Here is a 20182-nt window from a genome sequence, read left to right on the forward strand (position 1 = left end):
GGATAGGATAGGATAGAGGATAGGATAGGATAGGATAGAGGATATTATAGGATAGAGGATAGGGTTGGATTGTGGATAGGATAGGATAGAGGATAGGATAGAGCAAAGGATAGAGGATAGGATAGGATAGGATAGGATTGAGGATAGGATAGGGGATTGGATAGGATGGAGGATAGGATAGGATGGAGGATAGGATAGGATAGGATTGAGGATAGGATAGGATAGAGGATTGGATAGGATAGAGGATAGGATAGAGGATTGGATAGGATAGAGGATAGGATACGATAGAAGATAGGATACGATAGAGGATAGGATATGATAGAGGATAGGATAGGATATGAGATTGAATAGGATAGAGGATAGGATAGGATAGAGGATAGGATAGGATTGAGGAGAGGATAGGATAGAGGATAGGATAGAGGATAGGATAGAGGATAGGATAGGATTGAGGAGAGGATAGGATAGAGGATAGGATAGGATAGAGGATAGGATAGGATAGAGAATAGGATAGGATAGAGGTTAGGTTAGGATTGAGGATAGGATAGGATTGAGGAGAGGATAGGATAGAGGATAGGATAGGATAGAGGATAGGATAGGATATAGGATAGGATATGATAGAGGATAGGATAGGATAGAGAATTGGATAGGATAGAGGATAGGATAGGGTAGAGGATAGGATAGAGGATAGGATAGAGGATAGGATAGAGGATAGGATAGGATAGAGGATAGGATACGATAGAAGATAGGATACGATAGAGGATAGGATATGATAGAGGATAGGATAGGATATGAGATTGAATAGGATAGGGGATAGGATAGGATAGAGGATAGGATAGGATTGAGGAGAGGATAGGATAGAGGATAGGATAGAGGATAGGATAGGATAGGATTGAGGAGAGGATAGGATAGAGGATAGGATAGGATAGAGGATAGGATAGGATAGACGATAGGATAGGATAGAGGATAGGATATGATAGATGATAGGATAGGATAGAGGATAGGATAGGATAGGATTGAGGATAGGATAGGATTGAGGATAGGATAGGATAGAGGATAGGATAGGATAGAGGATACTATAGGATAGAGGATACTATAGGATAGAGGATACGATAGGATTGAGGATAGGATAGGATAGGATTGAGGATAGGATAGGGGATTGGATAGGATGGAGGATAGGATAGGATGGAGGATAGGATAGGATAGGATTGAGGATAGGATAGGATAGAGGACAGGATAGGATAGAGGATAGGATAGGATAGGATTGAGGATAGGATAGGATTGAGGATAGGATAGGATAGAGGATAGGATAGGATAGAGGATACTATAGGATAGAGGATACGATAGGATTGAGGATAGGATAGGATAGGATTGAGGATAGGATAGGGGATTGGATAGGATGGAGGATAGGATAGGATGGAGGATAGGATAGGATAGGATTGAGGATAGGATAGGATAGAGGACAGGATAGGATAGAGGATAGGATATAGGATTGGATAGGATAGAGGATAGGATACGATAGAAGATAGGATACGATAGAGGATAGGATATGATAGAGGATAGGATAGGATATGAGATTGAATAGGATAGAGGATAGGATAGGATAGAGGATAGGATAGGATTGAGGAGAGGATAGGATAGAGGATACGATAGGATAGAGGATAGGATAGGATAGAGGATAGGATAGGATAGAGAATAGGATAGGATAGAGGTTAGGTTAGGATTGAGGATAGGATAGGATTGCGGAGAGGATAGGATAGAGGATAGGATATTATAGAGGATAGGATAGGATAGAGGATAGGATATGATAGAGGATAGGATAGGATAGAGAATTGGATAGGATAGAGGATAGGATAGGATAGACGATAGGATAGGGGATCGATAGGATAGAGATTAGGATGGGATAGAGGATATTATAGGATAGAGGATAGGATAGGATAGAGGATAGGATAGGATAGAGGATAGGATAGGATAGACGATAGGATAGGATAGAGGATAGGATAGGATAGTGGATAGGATAGGATAGAGCATACGATGGAGGATAGGATAGGATAGGATAGAGAATAGGATAGGATACATGGTATTATAGGGTTGAGGATAGGATAGGGTAGAGGATAGGATAGGGGATTGGATAGGATAGAGCATACGATAGTGGATAGGATAGGATAGAGGATAGGATAGGATAGAGAATAGGATAGGATAGATGATAGGATAGGATAGAGGATAGGATAGGATAGAGAATAGGATAGGATAGAGGTTAGGTTAGGATTGAGGATAGGATAGGATTGAGGAGAGGATAGGATAGAGGATAGGATAGGATAGAGGATAGGATAGGATAGAGGATAGGATATGATAGAGGATAGGATAGGATAGAGAATTGGATAGGATAGAGGATAGGATAGGATAGACGATAGGATAGGGGATTGATAGGATAGAGATTAGGATGGGATAGAGGATATTATAGGATAGAGGATAGGGTTTATAGAGAATAGGATAGGATAGAGGATAGGATAGGATAGAGGATAGGATAGGGGATTGATAGGATAGAGATTAGGATGGGATAGAGGATAGGATAGGATAGAGGATAGGATAGGATAGACGATAGGATAGGATAGAGGATAGGATAGGATAGTGGATAGGATAGGATAGAGCATACGATAGAGGATAGGATAGGATAGGATAGAGAATAGGATAGGATACATGGTATTATAGGGTTGAGGATAGGATAGGGTAGAGGATAGGATAGGGGATTGGATAGGATAGAGCATACGATAGTGGATAGAATAGGATAGAGGATAGGATAGGATAGAGAATAGGATAGGATAGATGATAGGATAGGATAGAGGATAGGATAGGATAGAGGATAGGATAGAGGATTGGATACGATAGAGGATAGGATACGATAGAGGATAGGATAGGATAGAGGATAGCATTGGATTGATGGTAGGATAGGATAGAGGATAGAATAGGATAGAGTATAGGATAGGATAGTGGATATGATAAGATAGAGGATAGGATAGAATAGAGCACAGGATAGGATAGAGGATAAGATAGGATAGAGGATAGGATAGGATAGAGGATAGGATAGGATAGAGGATAGGATAGGATAGACGATAGGATAGGATAGAGGATAGGATAGGATAGTGGATAGGATAGGATAGAGCATACGATAGAGGATAGGATAGGATAGGATAGAGAATAGGATAGGATACATGGTATTATAGGGTTGAGGATAGGATAGGGTAGAGGATAGGATAGGGGATTGGATAGGATAGAGCATACGATAGTGGATAGGATAGGATAGAGGATAGGATAGGATAGAGTATAGGATAGGATAGAGGATAGGATAGGATAGGATAGGATAGGATAGAGGAGAGGATAGGATAGAGGATAGGATAGGATAGAGGATAGGATAGGATAGGATAGAGGATATTATAGGATAGAGGATAGGGTTGGATTGTGGATAGGATAGGATAGAGGATAGGATAGAGCAAAGGATAGAGGATAGGATAGGATAGGATAGGATTGAGGATAGGATAGGGGATTGGATAGGATGGAGGATAGGATAGGATGGAGGATAGGATAGGATAGGATTGAGGATAGGATAGGATAGAGGATTGGATAGGATAGAGGATAGGATAGAGGATTGGATAGGATAGAGGATAGGATACGATAGAAGATAGGATACGATAGAGGATAGGATATGATAGAGGATAGGATAGGATATGAGATTGAATAGGATAGAGGATAGGATAGGATAGAGGATAGGATAGGATTGAGGAGAGGATAGGATAGAGGATAGGATAGAGGATAGGATAGAGGATAGGATAGGATTGAGGAGATGATAGGATAGAGGATAGGATAGGATAGAGGATAGGATAGGATAGAGGATAGGATAGGATAGAGAATAGGATAGGATAGAGGTTAGGTTAGGATTGAGGATAGGATAGGATTGAGGAGAGGATAGGATAGAGGATAGGATAGGATAGAGGATAGGATAGGATAGAGGATAGGATAGGATATAGGATAGGATATGATAGAGGATAGGATAGGATAGAGAATTGGATAGGATAGAGGATAGGATAGGGTAGAGGATAGGATAGAGGATAGGATAGAGGATAGGATAGAGGATAGGATAGGATAGAGGATAGGATACGATAGAAGATAGGATACGATAGAGGATAGGATATGATAGAGGATAGGATAGGATATGAGATTGAATAGGATAGGGGATAGGATAGGATAGAGGATAGGATAGGATTGAGGAGAGGATATGATAGAGGATAGGATAGAGGATAGGATAGGATAGGATTGAGGAGAGGATAGGATAGAGGATAGGATAGGATAGAGGATAGGATAGGATAGACGATAGGATAGGATAGAGGATAGGATATGATAGATGATAGGATAGGATAGAGGATAGGATAGGATAGGATTGAGGATAGGATAGGAGTCAGGATAGGATAGGATAGAGGATAGGATAGGATAGAGGATACTATAGGATAGAGGATACTATAGGATAGAGGATACGATAGGATTGAGGATAGGATAGGATAGGATTGAGGATAGGATAGGGGATTGGATAGGATGGAGGATAGGATAGGATGGAGGATAGGATAGGATAGGATTGAGGATAGGATAGGATAGAGGACAGGATAGGATAGAGGATAGGATAGAGGATTGGATAGGATAGAGGATAGGATACGATAGAAGATAGGATACGATAGAGGATAGGATATGATAGAGGATAGGATAGGAAATGAGATTGAATAGGATAGAGAATAGGATAGGATACAGGATAGGATAGGATTGAGGAGAGGATAGGATAGAGGATAGGATAGGATAGAGGATAGGATAGGATAGAGGATAGGATAGGATAGAGAATAGGATAGGATAGAGGTTAGGTTAGGATTGAGGATAGGATAGGATTGAGGAGAGGATAGGATAGAGGATAGGATAGGATAGAGGATAGGATAGGATAGAGGATAGGATATGATAGAGGATAGGATAGGATAGAGAATTGGATAGGATAGAGGATAGGATAGGATAGACGATAGGATAGGGGATTGATAGGATAGAGATTAGGATGGGATAGAGGATATTATAGGATAGAGGATAGGATAGGATAGAGGATAGGATAGGATAGAGGATAGGATAGGATAGACGATAGGATAGGATAGAGGATAGGATAGGATAGTGGATAGGATAGGATAGAGCATACGATGGAGGATAGGATAGGATAGGATAGAGAATAGGATAGGATACATGGTATTATAGGGTTGAGGATAGGATAGGGTAGAGGATAGGATAGGGGATTGGATAGGATAGAGCATACGATAGTGGATAGGATAGGATAGAGGACAGGATAGGATAGAGAATAGGATAGGATAGATGATAGGATAGGATAGAGGATAGGATAGGATAGAGGATAGGATAGAGGATTGGATACGATAGAGGATAGGATACGATAGAGGATAGGATAGGATAGAGGATAGCATTGGATTGAGGATAGGATAGGATAGAGGATAGAATAGGATAGAGTATAGGATAAGATAGTGGATATGATAAGATAGAGGATTGGATAGAATAGAGGACAGGATAGGATAGAGGATAAGATAGGATAGAGGATAGGATAGGATAGAGGATAGGATAGGATAGAGGATAGGATAGGATATAGAATAGGATAGGATAGAGGATAGGTTAGGATTGAGGATAGGATAGGATTAAGGATAGGATAGGGGATAGGATATGATAGAGTATAGGATTGGATAGTGGATAGGATAGGATAGAGCATACGATAGAGGATAGGATAGGATAGGATAGAGAATAGGATAGGATACATGGTATTATAGGGTAGAGGATAGGATAGGGGATTGGATAGGATAGAGGATAGGATAGGATAGAGCATACGATAGTGCATAGGATAGGATAGGATAGAGAATAGGATAGGATAGAGGATAGGATAGGATAGAGGATAGGATAGGATAGAGAATAGGATAGGATAGAGGTTAGGTTAGGATTGAGGATAGGATAGGATTGAGGAGAGGATAGGATAGAGGATAGGATAGGATAGAGGATAGGATAGGATAGAGGATAGGATATGATAGAGGATAGGATAGGATAGAGAATTGGATAGGATAGAGGATAGGATAGGATAGACGATAGGATAGGGGATTGATAGGATAGAGATTAGGATGGGATAGAGGATATTATAGGATAGAGGATAGGGTTTATAGAGAATAGGATAGGATAGAGGATAGGATAGGATAGAGGATAGGATAGGGGATTGATAGGATAGAGATTAGGATGGGATAGAGGATAGGATAGGATAGAGGATAGGATAGGATAGACGATAGGATAGGATAGAGGATAGGATAGGATAGGGGATGGGATAGGATAGAGCATACGATAGAGGATAGGATAGGATAGGATAGAGAATAGGATAGGATACATGGTATTATAGGGTTGAGGATAGGATAGGGTAGAGGATAGGATAGGGGATAGGATCGGATAGAGCATACGATAGTGCATAGGATAGGATAGGGTTGAGAATAGGATAGGATAGAAGATAGGATAGGGTAGAGGATAGGATAGGATAGAGGATAGGATAGAGGATAGGATAGGATAGAGGATAGGATAGGATAGAGAATAGGATAGGGTAGAGGATAGGTTAGGATTGAGGATAGGATAGGATTGAGGATAGGATAGTATAGAGGATACTATAGGATAGAGGATACGATAGGATTGAGGATAGGATAGGAATGAGGATAGGATAGGATTGAGGATAGGATAGGGGATTGGATAGGATGGAGGATAGGATAGGATGGAGGATAGGATAGGATAGGATTGAGGATAGGATAGGATACAGGACAGGATAGGATAGAGGATAGGATAGAGGATTGGATAGGATAGAGGATAGGATACGATAGAAGATAGGATACGATAGAGGATAGGATATGATAGAGGATAGGATAGGATATGAGATTGAATAGGATAGAGGATAGGATAGGATAGAGGATAGGATAGGATTGAGGAGAGGATAGGATAGAGGATAGGATAGAATAGAGGATAGGATAGGATAGAGGATAGGATAGGATAGAGAATAGGATAGGATAGAGGTTAGGTTAGGATTGAGGATAGGATAGGATTGAGGAGAGGATAGGATAGAGGATAGGATATTATAGAGGATAGGATAGGATAGAGGATAGGATATGATAGAGGATAGGATAGGATAGAGAATTGGATAGGATAGAGGATAGGATAGGATAGACGATAGGATAGGGGATTGATAGGATAGAGATTAGGATGGGATAGAGGATATTATAGGATAGAGGATAGGATAGGATAGAGGATAGGATAGGATAGAGGATAGGATAGGATAGACGATAGGATAGGATAGAGGATAGGATAGGATAGTGGATAGGATAGGATAGAGCATACGATGGAGGATAGGATAGGATAGGATAGAGAATAGGATAGGATACATGGTATTATAGGGTTGAGGATAGGATAGGGTAGAGGATAGGATAGGGGATTGGATAGGATAGAGCATACGATAGTGGATAGGATAGGATAGAGGATAGGATAGGATAGAGAATAGGATAGGATAGATGATAGGATAGGATAGAGGATAGGATAGGATAGAGAATAGGATAGGATAGAGGTTAGGTTAGGATTGAGGATAGGATAGGATTGAGGAGAGGATAGGATAGAGGATAGGATAGGATAGAGGATAGGATAGGATAGAGGATAGGATATGATAGAGGATAGGATAGGATAGACGATAGGATAGGGGATTGATAGGATAGAGATTAGGATGGGATAGAGGATATTATAGGATAGAGGATAGGGTTTATAGAGAATAGGATAGGATAGAGGATAGGATAGGATAGAGGATAGGATAGGGGATTGATAGGATAGAGATTAGGATGGGATAGAGGATAGGATAGGATAGAGGATAGGATAGGATAGAGGATAGGATAGGATAGTGGATAGGATAGGATAGAGCATACGATAGAGGATAGGATAGGATAGGATAGAGAATAGGATAGGATACATGGTATTATAGGGTTGAGGATAGGATAGGGTAGAGGATAGGATAGGGGATTGGATAGGATAGAGCATACGATAGTGGATAGAATAGGATAGAGGATAGGATAGGATAGAGAATAGGATAGGATAGATGATAGGATAGGATAGAGGATAGGATAGGATAGAGGATAGGATAGAGGATTGGATACGATAGAGGATAGGATACGATAGAGGATAGGATAGGATAGAGGATAGCATTGGATTGATGGTAGGATAGGATAGAGGATAGAATAGGATAGAGTATAGGATAGGATAGTGGATATGATAAGATAGAGGATAGGATAGAATAGAGGACAGGATAGGATAGAGGATAAGATAGGATAGAGGATAGGATAGGATAGAGGATATAATAGGATAGAGGATAGGATAGGATAGACGATAGGATAGGATAGAGGATAGGATAGGATAGTGGATAGGATAGGATAGAGCATACGATAGAGGATAGGATAGGATAGGATAGAGAATAGGATAGGATACATGGTATTATAGGGTTGAGGATAGGATAGGGTAGAGGATAGGATAGGGGATTGGATAGGATAGAGCATACGATAGTGGATAGGATAGGATAGAGGATAGGATAGGATAGAGTATAGGATAGGATAGAGGATAGGATAGGATAGGATAGGATAGGATAGAGGAGAGGATAGGATAGAGGATAGGATAGGATAGAGGATAGGATAGAGGAAAGGATAGAGGATAGGATAGGATAGGATAGAGGATATTATAGGATAGAGGATAGGGTTGGATTGTGGATAGGATAGGATAGAGGATAGGATAGAGCAAAAGATAGAGGATAGGATAGGATAGGATAGGATTGAGGATAGGATAGGGGATTGGATAGGATGGAGGATAGGATAGGATGGAGGATAGGATAGGATAGGATTGAGGATAGGATAGGATAGAGGATTGGATAGGATAGAGGATAGGATAGAGGATTGGATAGGATAGAGGATAGGATACGATAGAAGATAGGATACGATAGAGGATAGGATATGATAGAGGATAGGATAGGATATGAGATTGAATAGGATAGAGGATAGGATAGGATAGAGGATAGGATAGGATTGAGGAGAGGATAGGATAGAGGATAGGATAGAGGATAGGATAGAGGATAGGATAGGATTGAGGAGAGGAGAGGATAGAGGATAGGATAGGATAGAGGATAGGATAGGATAGAGGATAGGATAGGATAGAGAATAGGATAGGATAGAGGTTAGGTTAGGATTGAGGATAGGATAGGATTGAGGAGAGGATAGGATAGAGGATAGGATAGGATAGAGGATAGGATAGGATATAGGATAGGATATGATAGAGGATAGGATAGGATAGAGAATTGGATAGGATAGAGGATAGGATAGGGTAGAGGATAGGATAGAGGATAGGATAGAGGATAGGATAGAGGATAGGATAGGATAGAGGATAGGATACGATAGAAGACAGGATACGATAGAGGATAGGATATGATAGAGGATAGGATAGGATATGAGATTGAATAGGATAGGGGATAGGATAGGATAGAGGATAGGATAGGATTGAGGAGAGGATAGGATAGAGGATAGGATAGAGGATAGGATAGGATAGGATTGAGGAGAGGATAGGATAGAGGATAGGATAGGATAGAGGATAGGATAGGATAGACGATAGGATAGGATAGAGGATAGGATATGATAGATGATAGGATAGGATAGAGGATAGGATAGGATAGGATTGAGGATAGGATAGGATTCAGGATAGGATAGGATAGAGGATAGGATAGGATAGAGGATACTATAGGATAGAGGATACGATAGGATTGAGGATAGGATAGGATAGGAATGAGGATAGGATAGGGGATTGGATAGGATGGAGGATAGGATAGGATGGAGGATAGGATAGGATAGGATTGAGGATAGGATAGGATAGAGGACAGGATAGGATAGAGGATAGGATAGAGGATTGGATAGGATAGAGGATAGGATACGATAGAAGATAGGATACGATAGAGGATAGGATATGATAGAGGATAGGATAGGATATGAGATTGAATAGGATAGAGGATAGGATAGGATAGAGGATAGGATAGGATTGAGGAGAGGATAGGATAGAGGATAGGATAGGATAGAGGATAGGATAGGATAGAGGATAGGATAGGATAGAGAATAGGATAGGATAGAGGTTAGGTTAGGATTGAGGATAGGATAGGATAGAGGATAGGATAGGATAGAGGATAGGATATGATAGAGGATAGGATAGGATAGAGAATTGGATAGGATAGAGGATAGGATAGGATAGACTATAGGATAGGGGATTGATAGGATAGAGATTAGGATGGGATAGAGGATATTATAGGATAGAGGATAGGATAGGATAGAGGATAGGTTAGGATAGAGGATAGGATAGGATAGACGATAGGATAGGATAGAGGATAGGATAGGATAGTGGATAGGATAGGATAGAGCATACGATGGAGGATAGGATAGGATAGGATAGAGAATAGGATAGGATACATGGTATTATAGGGTTGAGGATAGGATAGGGTAGAGGATAGGATAGGGGATTGGATAGGATAGAGCATACGATAGTGGATAGGATAGGATAGAGGATAGGATAGGATAGAGAATAGGATAGGATAGATGATAGGATAGGATAGAGGATAGGATAGGATAGAGGATAGGATAGAGGATTGGATACGATAGAGGATAGGATACGATAGAGGATAGGATAGGATAGAGGATAGCATTGGATTGAGGATAGGATAGGATAGAGGATAGAATAGGATAGAGTATAGGATAAGATAGTGGATATGATAAGATAGAGGATAGGATAGAATAGAGGACAGGATAGGATAGAGGATAAGATAGGATAGAGGATAGGATAGGATAGAGGATAGGATAGGATAGAGGATAGGATAGGATATAGAATAGGATAGGATAGAGGATAGGTTAGGATTGAGGATAGGATAGGATTAAGGATAGGATAGGGGATAGGATATGATAGAGTATAGGATTGGATAGAGCATACGATAGTGCATAGGATAGGATAGGATAGAGAATAGGATAGGATAGAGGATAGGATAGGATAGAGGATAGGATAGGATAGAGAATAGGATAGGATAGAGGTTAGGTTAGGATTGAGGATAGGATAGGATTGAGGAGAGGATAGGATAGAGGATAGGATAGGATAGAGGATAGGATAGGATAGAGGATAGGATATGATAGAGGATAGGATAGGATAGAGAATTGGATAGGATAGAGGATAGGATAGGATAGACGATAGGATAGGGGATTGATAGGATAGAGATTAGGATGGGATAGAGGATATTATAGGATAGAGGATAGGGTTTATAGAGAATAGGATAGGATAGAGGATAGGATAGGATAGAGGATAGGATAGGGGATTGATAGGATAGAGATTAGGATGGGATAGAGGATATGATAGGATAGAGGATAGGATAGGATAGACGATAGGATAGGATAGAGGATAGGATAGGATAGGGGATGGGATAGGATAGAGCATACGATAGAGGATAGGATAGGATAGGATAGAGAATAGGATAGGATACATGGTATTATAGGGTTGAGGATAGGATAGGGTAGAGGATAGGATAGGGGATAGGATCGGATAGAGCATACGATAGTGCATAGGATAGGATAGGGTTGAGAATAGGATAGGATAGAAGATAGGATAGGGTAGAGGATAGGATAGGATAGAGGATAGGATAGAGGATAGGATAGGATAGAGGATAGGATAGGATAGAGAATAGGATAGGGTAGAGGATAGGTTAGGATTGAGGATAGGATAGGATTGAGGATAGGATAGTATAGAGGATACTATAGGATAGAGGATACGATAGGATTGAGGATAGGATAGGAATGAGGATAGGATAGGATTGAGGATAGGATAGGGGATTGGATAGGATGGAGGATAGGATAGGATGGAGGATAGGATAGGATAGGATTGAGGATAGGATAGGATACAGGACAGGATAGGATAGAGGATAGGATAGAGGATTGGATAGGATAGAGGATAGGATACGATAGAAGATAGGATACGATAGAGGATAGGATATGATAGAGGATAGGATAGGATATGAGATTGAATAGGATAGGGGATAGGATAGGATAGAGGATAGGATAGGATTGAGGAGAGGATAAGATAGAGGATAGGATAGAGGATAGGATAGAGGATAGGATAGGATTGAGGAGAGGATAGGATAGAGGATAGGATAGAATACAGTACAGGATAGGATAGAGGATACGATAGGATTGAGGATAGGATAGGAATGAGGATAGGGTAGGATTGAGGATAGGATAGGGGATTGGATAGGATGGAGGATAGGATTGGATTGAGGATAGGATAGGATAGTGGATAGGATAAGATAGAGGATAGGATAGAATAGAGTACAGGATAGGATAGAGGATAAGATAGGATAGAGGATAGGATAGGATAGAGTATAGGATTGGATTGAGGATAGGATAGGATAGAGGACAGGATAGGATAGAGAATAGGATAGGATAGAGGATAGGTTAGGATTGAGGATAGTATAGGATTGAGGAGAGGATAGGATAGAGTATAGGATTGGATTGAGGATAGGATAGGATAGTGGATAGGATAAGATAGATGATAGGATAGAATAGAGTACAGGATAGGATAGAGGATAAGATAGGATAGAGGATAGGATAGGATAGAGGATAGGATTGGATTGAGGATAGGATAGGATAGAGGATAGGATAGGATAGAGGTTAGGTTAGGATTGAGGATAGGATAGGATTGAGGAGAGGATAGGATAGAGGATAGGATAGGATAGAGGATAGGATAGGATAGAGAATAGGATAGGATAGAGGTTAGGTTAGGATTGAGGATAGGATAGGATTGAGGAGAGGATAGGATAGAGGATAGGATAGAGGATTGGATACGATAGAGGATAGGATACGATAGAGGATAGGATAGGATAGAGGATAGCATTGGATTGATGGTAGGATAGGATAGAGTATAGGATAGGATAGTGGATATGATAAGATAGAGGATAGGATAGAATAGAGGACAGGATAGGATAGAGGATAAGATAGGATAGAGGATAGGATAGGATAGAGGATAGGATAGGATAGAGGATAGGATAGGATAGAGAATAGGATAGGATAGAGGATAGGTTAGGATTGAGGATAGCATAGGATTAAGGATAGGATAGGGGATAGGATATGATAGAGTATAGGATTGGATAGTGGATAGGATAGGATAGAGCATACGATAGAGGATAGGATAGGATAGGATAGAGAATAGGATAGGATACATGGTATTATAGGGTAGAGGATAGGATAGGGGATTGGATAGGATAGAGGATAGGATCGGATAGAGCATACGATAGTGCATAGGATAGGATAGGGTTGAGAATAGGATAGGATAAAAGATAGGATAGGGTAGAGGATAGGATAGGGTAGAGGATAGGATAGAGGATAGGATAGGATAGAGGATAGGATAGGATAGAGAATAGGATAGGGTAGAGGATAGGTTAGGATTGAGGATAGGATAGGATTGAGGATAGGATAGTATAGAGGATACTATAGGATAGAGGATACGATAGGATTGAGGATAGGATAGGAATGAGGATAGGATAGGATTGAGGATAGGATAGGGGATTGGATAGGATGGAGGATAGGATAGGATGGAGGATAGGATAGGATAGGATTGAGGATAGGATAGGATACAGGACAGGATAGGATAGAGGATAGGATAGAGGATTGGATAGGATAGAGGATAGGATACGATAGAAGATAGGATACGATAGAGGATAGGATATGATAGAGGATAGGATAGGATATGAGATTGAATAGGATAGAGGATAGGATAGGATAGAGAATAGGATAGGATTGAGGAGAGGATAGGATAGAGGATAGGATAGAGGATAGGATAGGATTGAGGAGAGGATAGGATAGAGAATAGGATATGATAGAGGATAGGATAGGATAGAGAATTGGATAGGATAGAGGATAGGATAGGGGATTGATAGGATAGAGATTAGGATGGGATAGAGGATATTATAGGATAGAGGATAGGGTAGGATAGAGAATAGGATAGGATAGAGGATAGGATAGGATAGGATAGAGAATAGGATAGGATACATAGTATTCTAGGGTAGAGGATAGGATAGGGGATTGGATAGGATAGAGGATAGGATAGGATAGAGCATACGATAGTGCATAGGATAGGATAGGATAGAGAATAGGATAGGATAGAAGATAGGATAGGGTAGAGGATAGGATAGAGGATAGGATAGAGGATAGGATAGGATAGAGGATAGGATACGATAGAAGATAGGATACGATAGAGGATAGGATATGATAGAGGATAGGATAGGATATGAGATTGAATAGGATAGGGGATAGGATAGGATAGAGGATAGGATAGGATTGAGGAGAGGATAGGATAGAGGATAGGATAGAGGATAGGATAGAGGATAGGATAGGATTGAGGAGAGGATAGGATAGAGGATAGGATAGAATACAGTAAAGGATAGGATAGAGGATACGATAGGATTGAGGATAGGATAGGAATGAGGATAGGATAGGATTGAGGATAGGATAGGGGATTGGATAGGATGGAGGATAGGATTGGATTGAGGATAGGATAGGATAGTGGATAGGATAAGATAGAGGATAGGATAGAATAGAGTACAGGATAGGATAGAGGATAAGATAGGATAGAGGATAGGATAGGATAGAGGATAGGATAGGGGATTGATAGGATAGAGATTAGGATGGGATAGAGGATATGATAGGATAGAGGATAGGATAGGATAGACGATAGGATAGGATAGAGGATAGGATAGGATAGGGGATGGGATAGGATAGAGCATACGATAGAGGATAGGATAGGATAGGATAGAGAATAGGATAGGATACATGGTATTATAGGGTTGAGGATAGGATAGGGTAGAGGATAGGATAGGGGATAGGATCGGATAGAGCATACGATAGAGCATAGGATAGGATAGGGTTGAGAATAGGATAGGATAGAAGATAGGATAGGGTAGAGGATAGGATAGGATAGAGGATAGGATAGAGGATAGGATAGGATAGAGGATAGGATAGGATAGAGAATAGGATAGGGTAGAGGATAGGTTAGGATTGAGGATAGGATAGGATTGAGGATAGGATAGTATAGAGGATACTATAGGATAGAGGATACGATAGGATTGAGGATAGGATAGGAATGAGGATAGGATAGGATTGAGGATAGGATAGGGGATTGGATAGGATGGAGGATAGGATAGGATGGAGGATAGGATAGGATAGGATTGAGGATAGGATAGGATACAGGACAGGATAGGATAGAGGATAGGATAGAGGATAGGATAGGATAGAGGATAGGATACGATAGAAGATAGGATACGATAGAGGATAGGATATGATAGAGGATAGGATAGGATATGAGATTGAATAGGATAGGGGATAGGATAGGATAGAGGATAGGATAGGATTGAGGAGAGGATAGGATAGAGGATAGGATAGAGGATAGGATAGAGGATAGGATAGGATTGAGGAGAGGATAGGATAGAGGATAGGATAGAATACAGTAAAGGATAGGATAGAGGATACGATAGGATTGAGGATAGGATAGGAATGAGGATAGGATAGGATTGAGGATAGGATAGGGGATTGGATAGGATGGAGGATAGGATTGGATTGAGGATAGGATAGGATAGTGGATAGGATAAGATAGAGGATAGGATAGAATAGAGTACAGGATAGGATAGAGGATAAGATAGGATAGAGGATAGGATAGGATAGAGTATAGGATTGGATTGAGGATAGGATAGAATAGAGTACAGGATAGGATAGAGGATAAGATAGGATAGAGGATAGGATAGGATAGAGGATAGGATTGGATTGAGGATAGGATAGGATAGAGGATAGGATAGGATAGAGGTTAGGTTAGGATTGAGGATAGGATAGGATTGAGGAGAGGATAGGATAGAGGATAGGATAGGATAGAGGATAGGATAGGATAGAGGATAGGATAGGATAGAGAATTGGATAGGATAGAGGATAGGATAGGATAGAGGATAGGATAGAGGAAAGGATAGAGGATAGGATAGGATAGGATGGAGGATATTATAGGATAGAGGATAGGATTGGATTGTGGATAGGATAGGATAGAGGAAAGGATTGGATTGAGGATAGGATAGGATAGTGGATAGGATAAGATAGAGGATAGGATAGAATAGAGTACAGGACAGGATAGAGGATAAGATAGGATAGAGGATAGGATAGGATTGAGGATAGGATAGGATTGAGGAGAGGATTGAGGAGAGGATAGGATAGGATAGAGGATAGGTTAGGATTGAGGATAGGATAGGAATGAGGAGAGGATAGGATAGAGGATAGGATAGGATAGAGGATAGGATAGGATAGAGGATAGGATATGATAGAGGATAGGATATGATAGAGAATTGGATAGGATAGAGGATAGGATAGGATAGACGATAGGATAGGGGATTGATAGGATAGAGATTAGGATGGGATAGAGGATATTATAGGATAGAGGATAGGGTAGGATAGAGAATAGGATAGGATAGAGGATAGGATAGGAGAGAGGATAGGATAGGGGATTGATAGGATAGAGATTAGGATGGGATAGAGGATATTATAGGATAGAGGATAGGATAGGATAGAGGATAGGATAGGATAGAGGATAGGATAGGATAGACGATAGGATAGGATAGAGTATAGGATAGGATAGTGGATATGATAAGATAGAGGATAGGATAGAATAGAGGACAGGATAGGATAGAGGATAAGATAGGATAGAGGATAGGATAGGATAGAGGATAGGATAGGATAGAGGATAGGATAGGATAGAGAATAGGATAGGATAGAGGATAGGTTAGGATTGAGGATAGGATAGGATTAAGGATAGGATAGGATTGAGGATAGGATAGGGGATTGGATAGGATGGAGGATAGGATAGGATGGGGGATAGGATAGGATAGGATTGAGGATAGGATAGGATACAGGACAGGATAGGATAGAGGATAGGATAGAGGATTGGATAGGATAGAGGATAGGATACGATAGAAGATAGGATACGATAGAGGATAGGATGTGATAAAGGATAGGATAGGATATGAGATTGAATAGGATAGAGGATAGGATAGGATAGAGAATAGGATAGGATTGAGGAGAGGATAGGATAGAGGATAGGATAGAGGATAGGATATGATAGAGGATAGGATAGGATATGAGATTGAATAGGATAGGGGATAGGATAGGATAGAGGATAGGATAGGATTGAGGATAGGATAGGATTGAGGAGAGGATAGGATAGAGGATAGGATAGGATAGAGGATAGGATAGGATAGAGGATAGGATAGGATAGAGAATTGGATAGGATAGAGGATAGGATAGGATAGAGGATAGGATAGAGGAAAGGATAGAGGATAGGATAGGATAGAATGGAGGATATTATAGGATAGAGGATAGGATTGGATTGTGTATAGGATAGGATAGAGGATAGAATAGGATAGAGGATAGGATAGAGGAAAGGATTGGATTGAGGATAGGATAGGATAGTGGATAGGATAAGATAGAGGATAGGATAGAATAGAGTACAGGACAGGATAGAGGATAAGATAGGATAGAGGATAGGATAGGATTGAGGATAGGATAGGATTGAGGAGAGGATTGAGGAGAGGATAGGATAGGATAGAGGATAGGATAGGATAGAGGATAGGTTAGGATTGAGGATAGGATAGGAATGAGGAGAGGATAGGATAGAGGATAGGATAGGATAGAGGATAGGATAGGATAGAGGATAGGATATGATAGAGGATAGGATATGATAGAGAATTGGATAGGATAGAGGATAGGATAGGATAGACGATAGGATAGGGGATTGATAGGATAGAGATTAGGATGGGATAGAGGATATTATAGGATAGAGGATAGGGTAGGATAGAGAATAGGATAGGATAGAGGATAGGATAGGAGAGAGGATAGGATAGGGGATTGATAGGATAGAGATTAGGATGGGATAGAGGATATTATAGGATAGAGGATAGGATAGGATAGAGGATAGGATAGGATAGAGCATAGGATAGGATAGACGATAGGATAGGATAGAGTATAGGATAGGATAGTGGATATGATAAGATAGAGGATAGGATAGAATAGAGGACAGGATAGGATAGAGGATGAGATAGGATAGAGGATAGGATAGGATAGAGGATAGGATAGGATAGAGGATAGGATAGGATAGAGAATAGGATAGGATAGAGGATAGGTTAGGATTGAGGATAGGATAGGATTAAGGATAGGATAGGGGATAGGATATGATAGAGTATAGGATTGGATAGTGGATAGGATAGAGAATAGGATAGGATACATGGTATTATAGGGTAGAGGATAGGATAGGGGATTGGATAGGATAGAGGATAGGATAGGATAGAGCATACGATAGTGCATAGGATAGGATAGGATTGAGAATAGGATAGGATAGAAGATAGGATAGGGTAGAGGATAGGATAGGATAGAGGATAGGATAGAGGATAGGATAGGATAGAGGATAGGATAGGATAGAGAATAGGATAGGGTAGAGGATAGGTTAGGATTGAGGATAGGATAGGATTGAGGATAGGATAGTATAGAGGATACTATAGGATAGAGGATACGATAGGATTGAGGATAGGATAGGATTCAGGATAGGATAGGGGATTGGATAGGATGGAGGATAGGATAGGATGGGGGATAGGATAGGATAGGATTGAGGATAGGATAGGATACAGGACACGATAGGATAGAAGATAGGATAGGGTAGAGGATAGGATAGATAATAGGATAGAGGATAGGATAGGATAGAGGATAGGATACGATAGAAGATAGGATACGATAGAGGATAGGATATGATAGAGGATAGGATAGGATATGAGATTGAATAGGATAGGGGATAGGATAGGATAGAGGATAGGATAGGATTGAGGAGAGGAGAGGATAGAGGATAGGATAGGATAGAGGATAGGATAGAGGAAAGGATAGAGGATAGGATAGGATTGAGGAGAGGATAGAATAGAGGATAGGATAGGATAGAGGATAGGATAGGATAGAGGGTAGGATAGGATAGAGAATAGGATAGGATAGAGGTTAGGTTAGGTTTCAGGATAGGATAGGATTGAGGAGAGGATATTATAGAGGATAGGATAGGATAGAGGATAGGATAGGATAGAGGATAGGATATGATAGAGGATAGGATAGGATAGAGAATTGGATAGGATAGAGGATAGGATAGGATAGAGGATAGGATAGGGGATTGATAGGATAGAGATTAGGATGGGATAGAATATATTATAGGATAGAGGATAGGATAGGATAGGATGGAGGATATTATAGGATAGAGGATAGGATTGGATTGTGTATAGGATAGGATAGAGGATAGAATAGGATAGAGGATAGGATAGAGGAAAGGATTGGATTGAGGATAGGATAGGATAGTGGATAGGATAAGATAGAGGATAGGATAGAATAGAGTACAGGACAGGATAGAGGATAAGATAGGATAGAGGATAGGATAGGATTGAGGATAGGATAGGATTGAGGAGAGGATTGAGGAGAGGATAGGATAGGATAGAGGATAGGATAGGATAGAGGATAGGTTAGGATTGAGGATAGGATAGGAATGAGGAGAGGATAGGATAGAGGATAGGATAGGATAGAGGATAGGATAGGATAGAGGATAGGATATGATAGAGGATAGGATATGATAGAGAATTGGATAGGATAGAGGATAGGATAGGATAGACGATAGGATAGGGGATTGATAGGATAGAGATTAGGATGGGATAGAGGATATTATAGGATAGAGGATAGGGTAGGATAGAGAATAGGATAGGATAGAGGATAGGATAGGAGAGAGGATAGGATAGGGGATTGATAGGATAGAGATTAGGATGGGATAGAGGATATTATAGGATAGAGGATAGGATAGGATAGAGGATAGGATAGGATAGAGGATAGGATAGGATAGACGATAGGATAGGATAGAGTATAGGATAGGATAGTGGATATGATAAGATAGAGGATAGGATAGAATAGAGGACAGGATAGGATAGAGGATGAGATAGGAT

This window comes from Halictus rubicundus, unplaced genomic scaffold (assembly GCF_050948215.1).
Source record: "Halictus rubicundus isolate RS-2024b unplaced genomic scaffold, iyHalRubi1_principal scaffold0161, whole genome shotgun sequence".
NCBI lineage: Eukaryota > Metazoa > Arthropoda > Insecta > Hymenoptera > Halictidae > Halictus > Halictus rubicundus.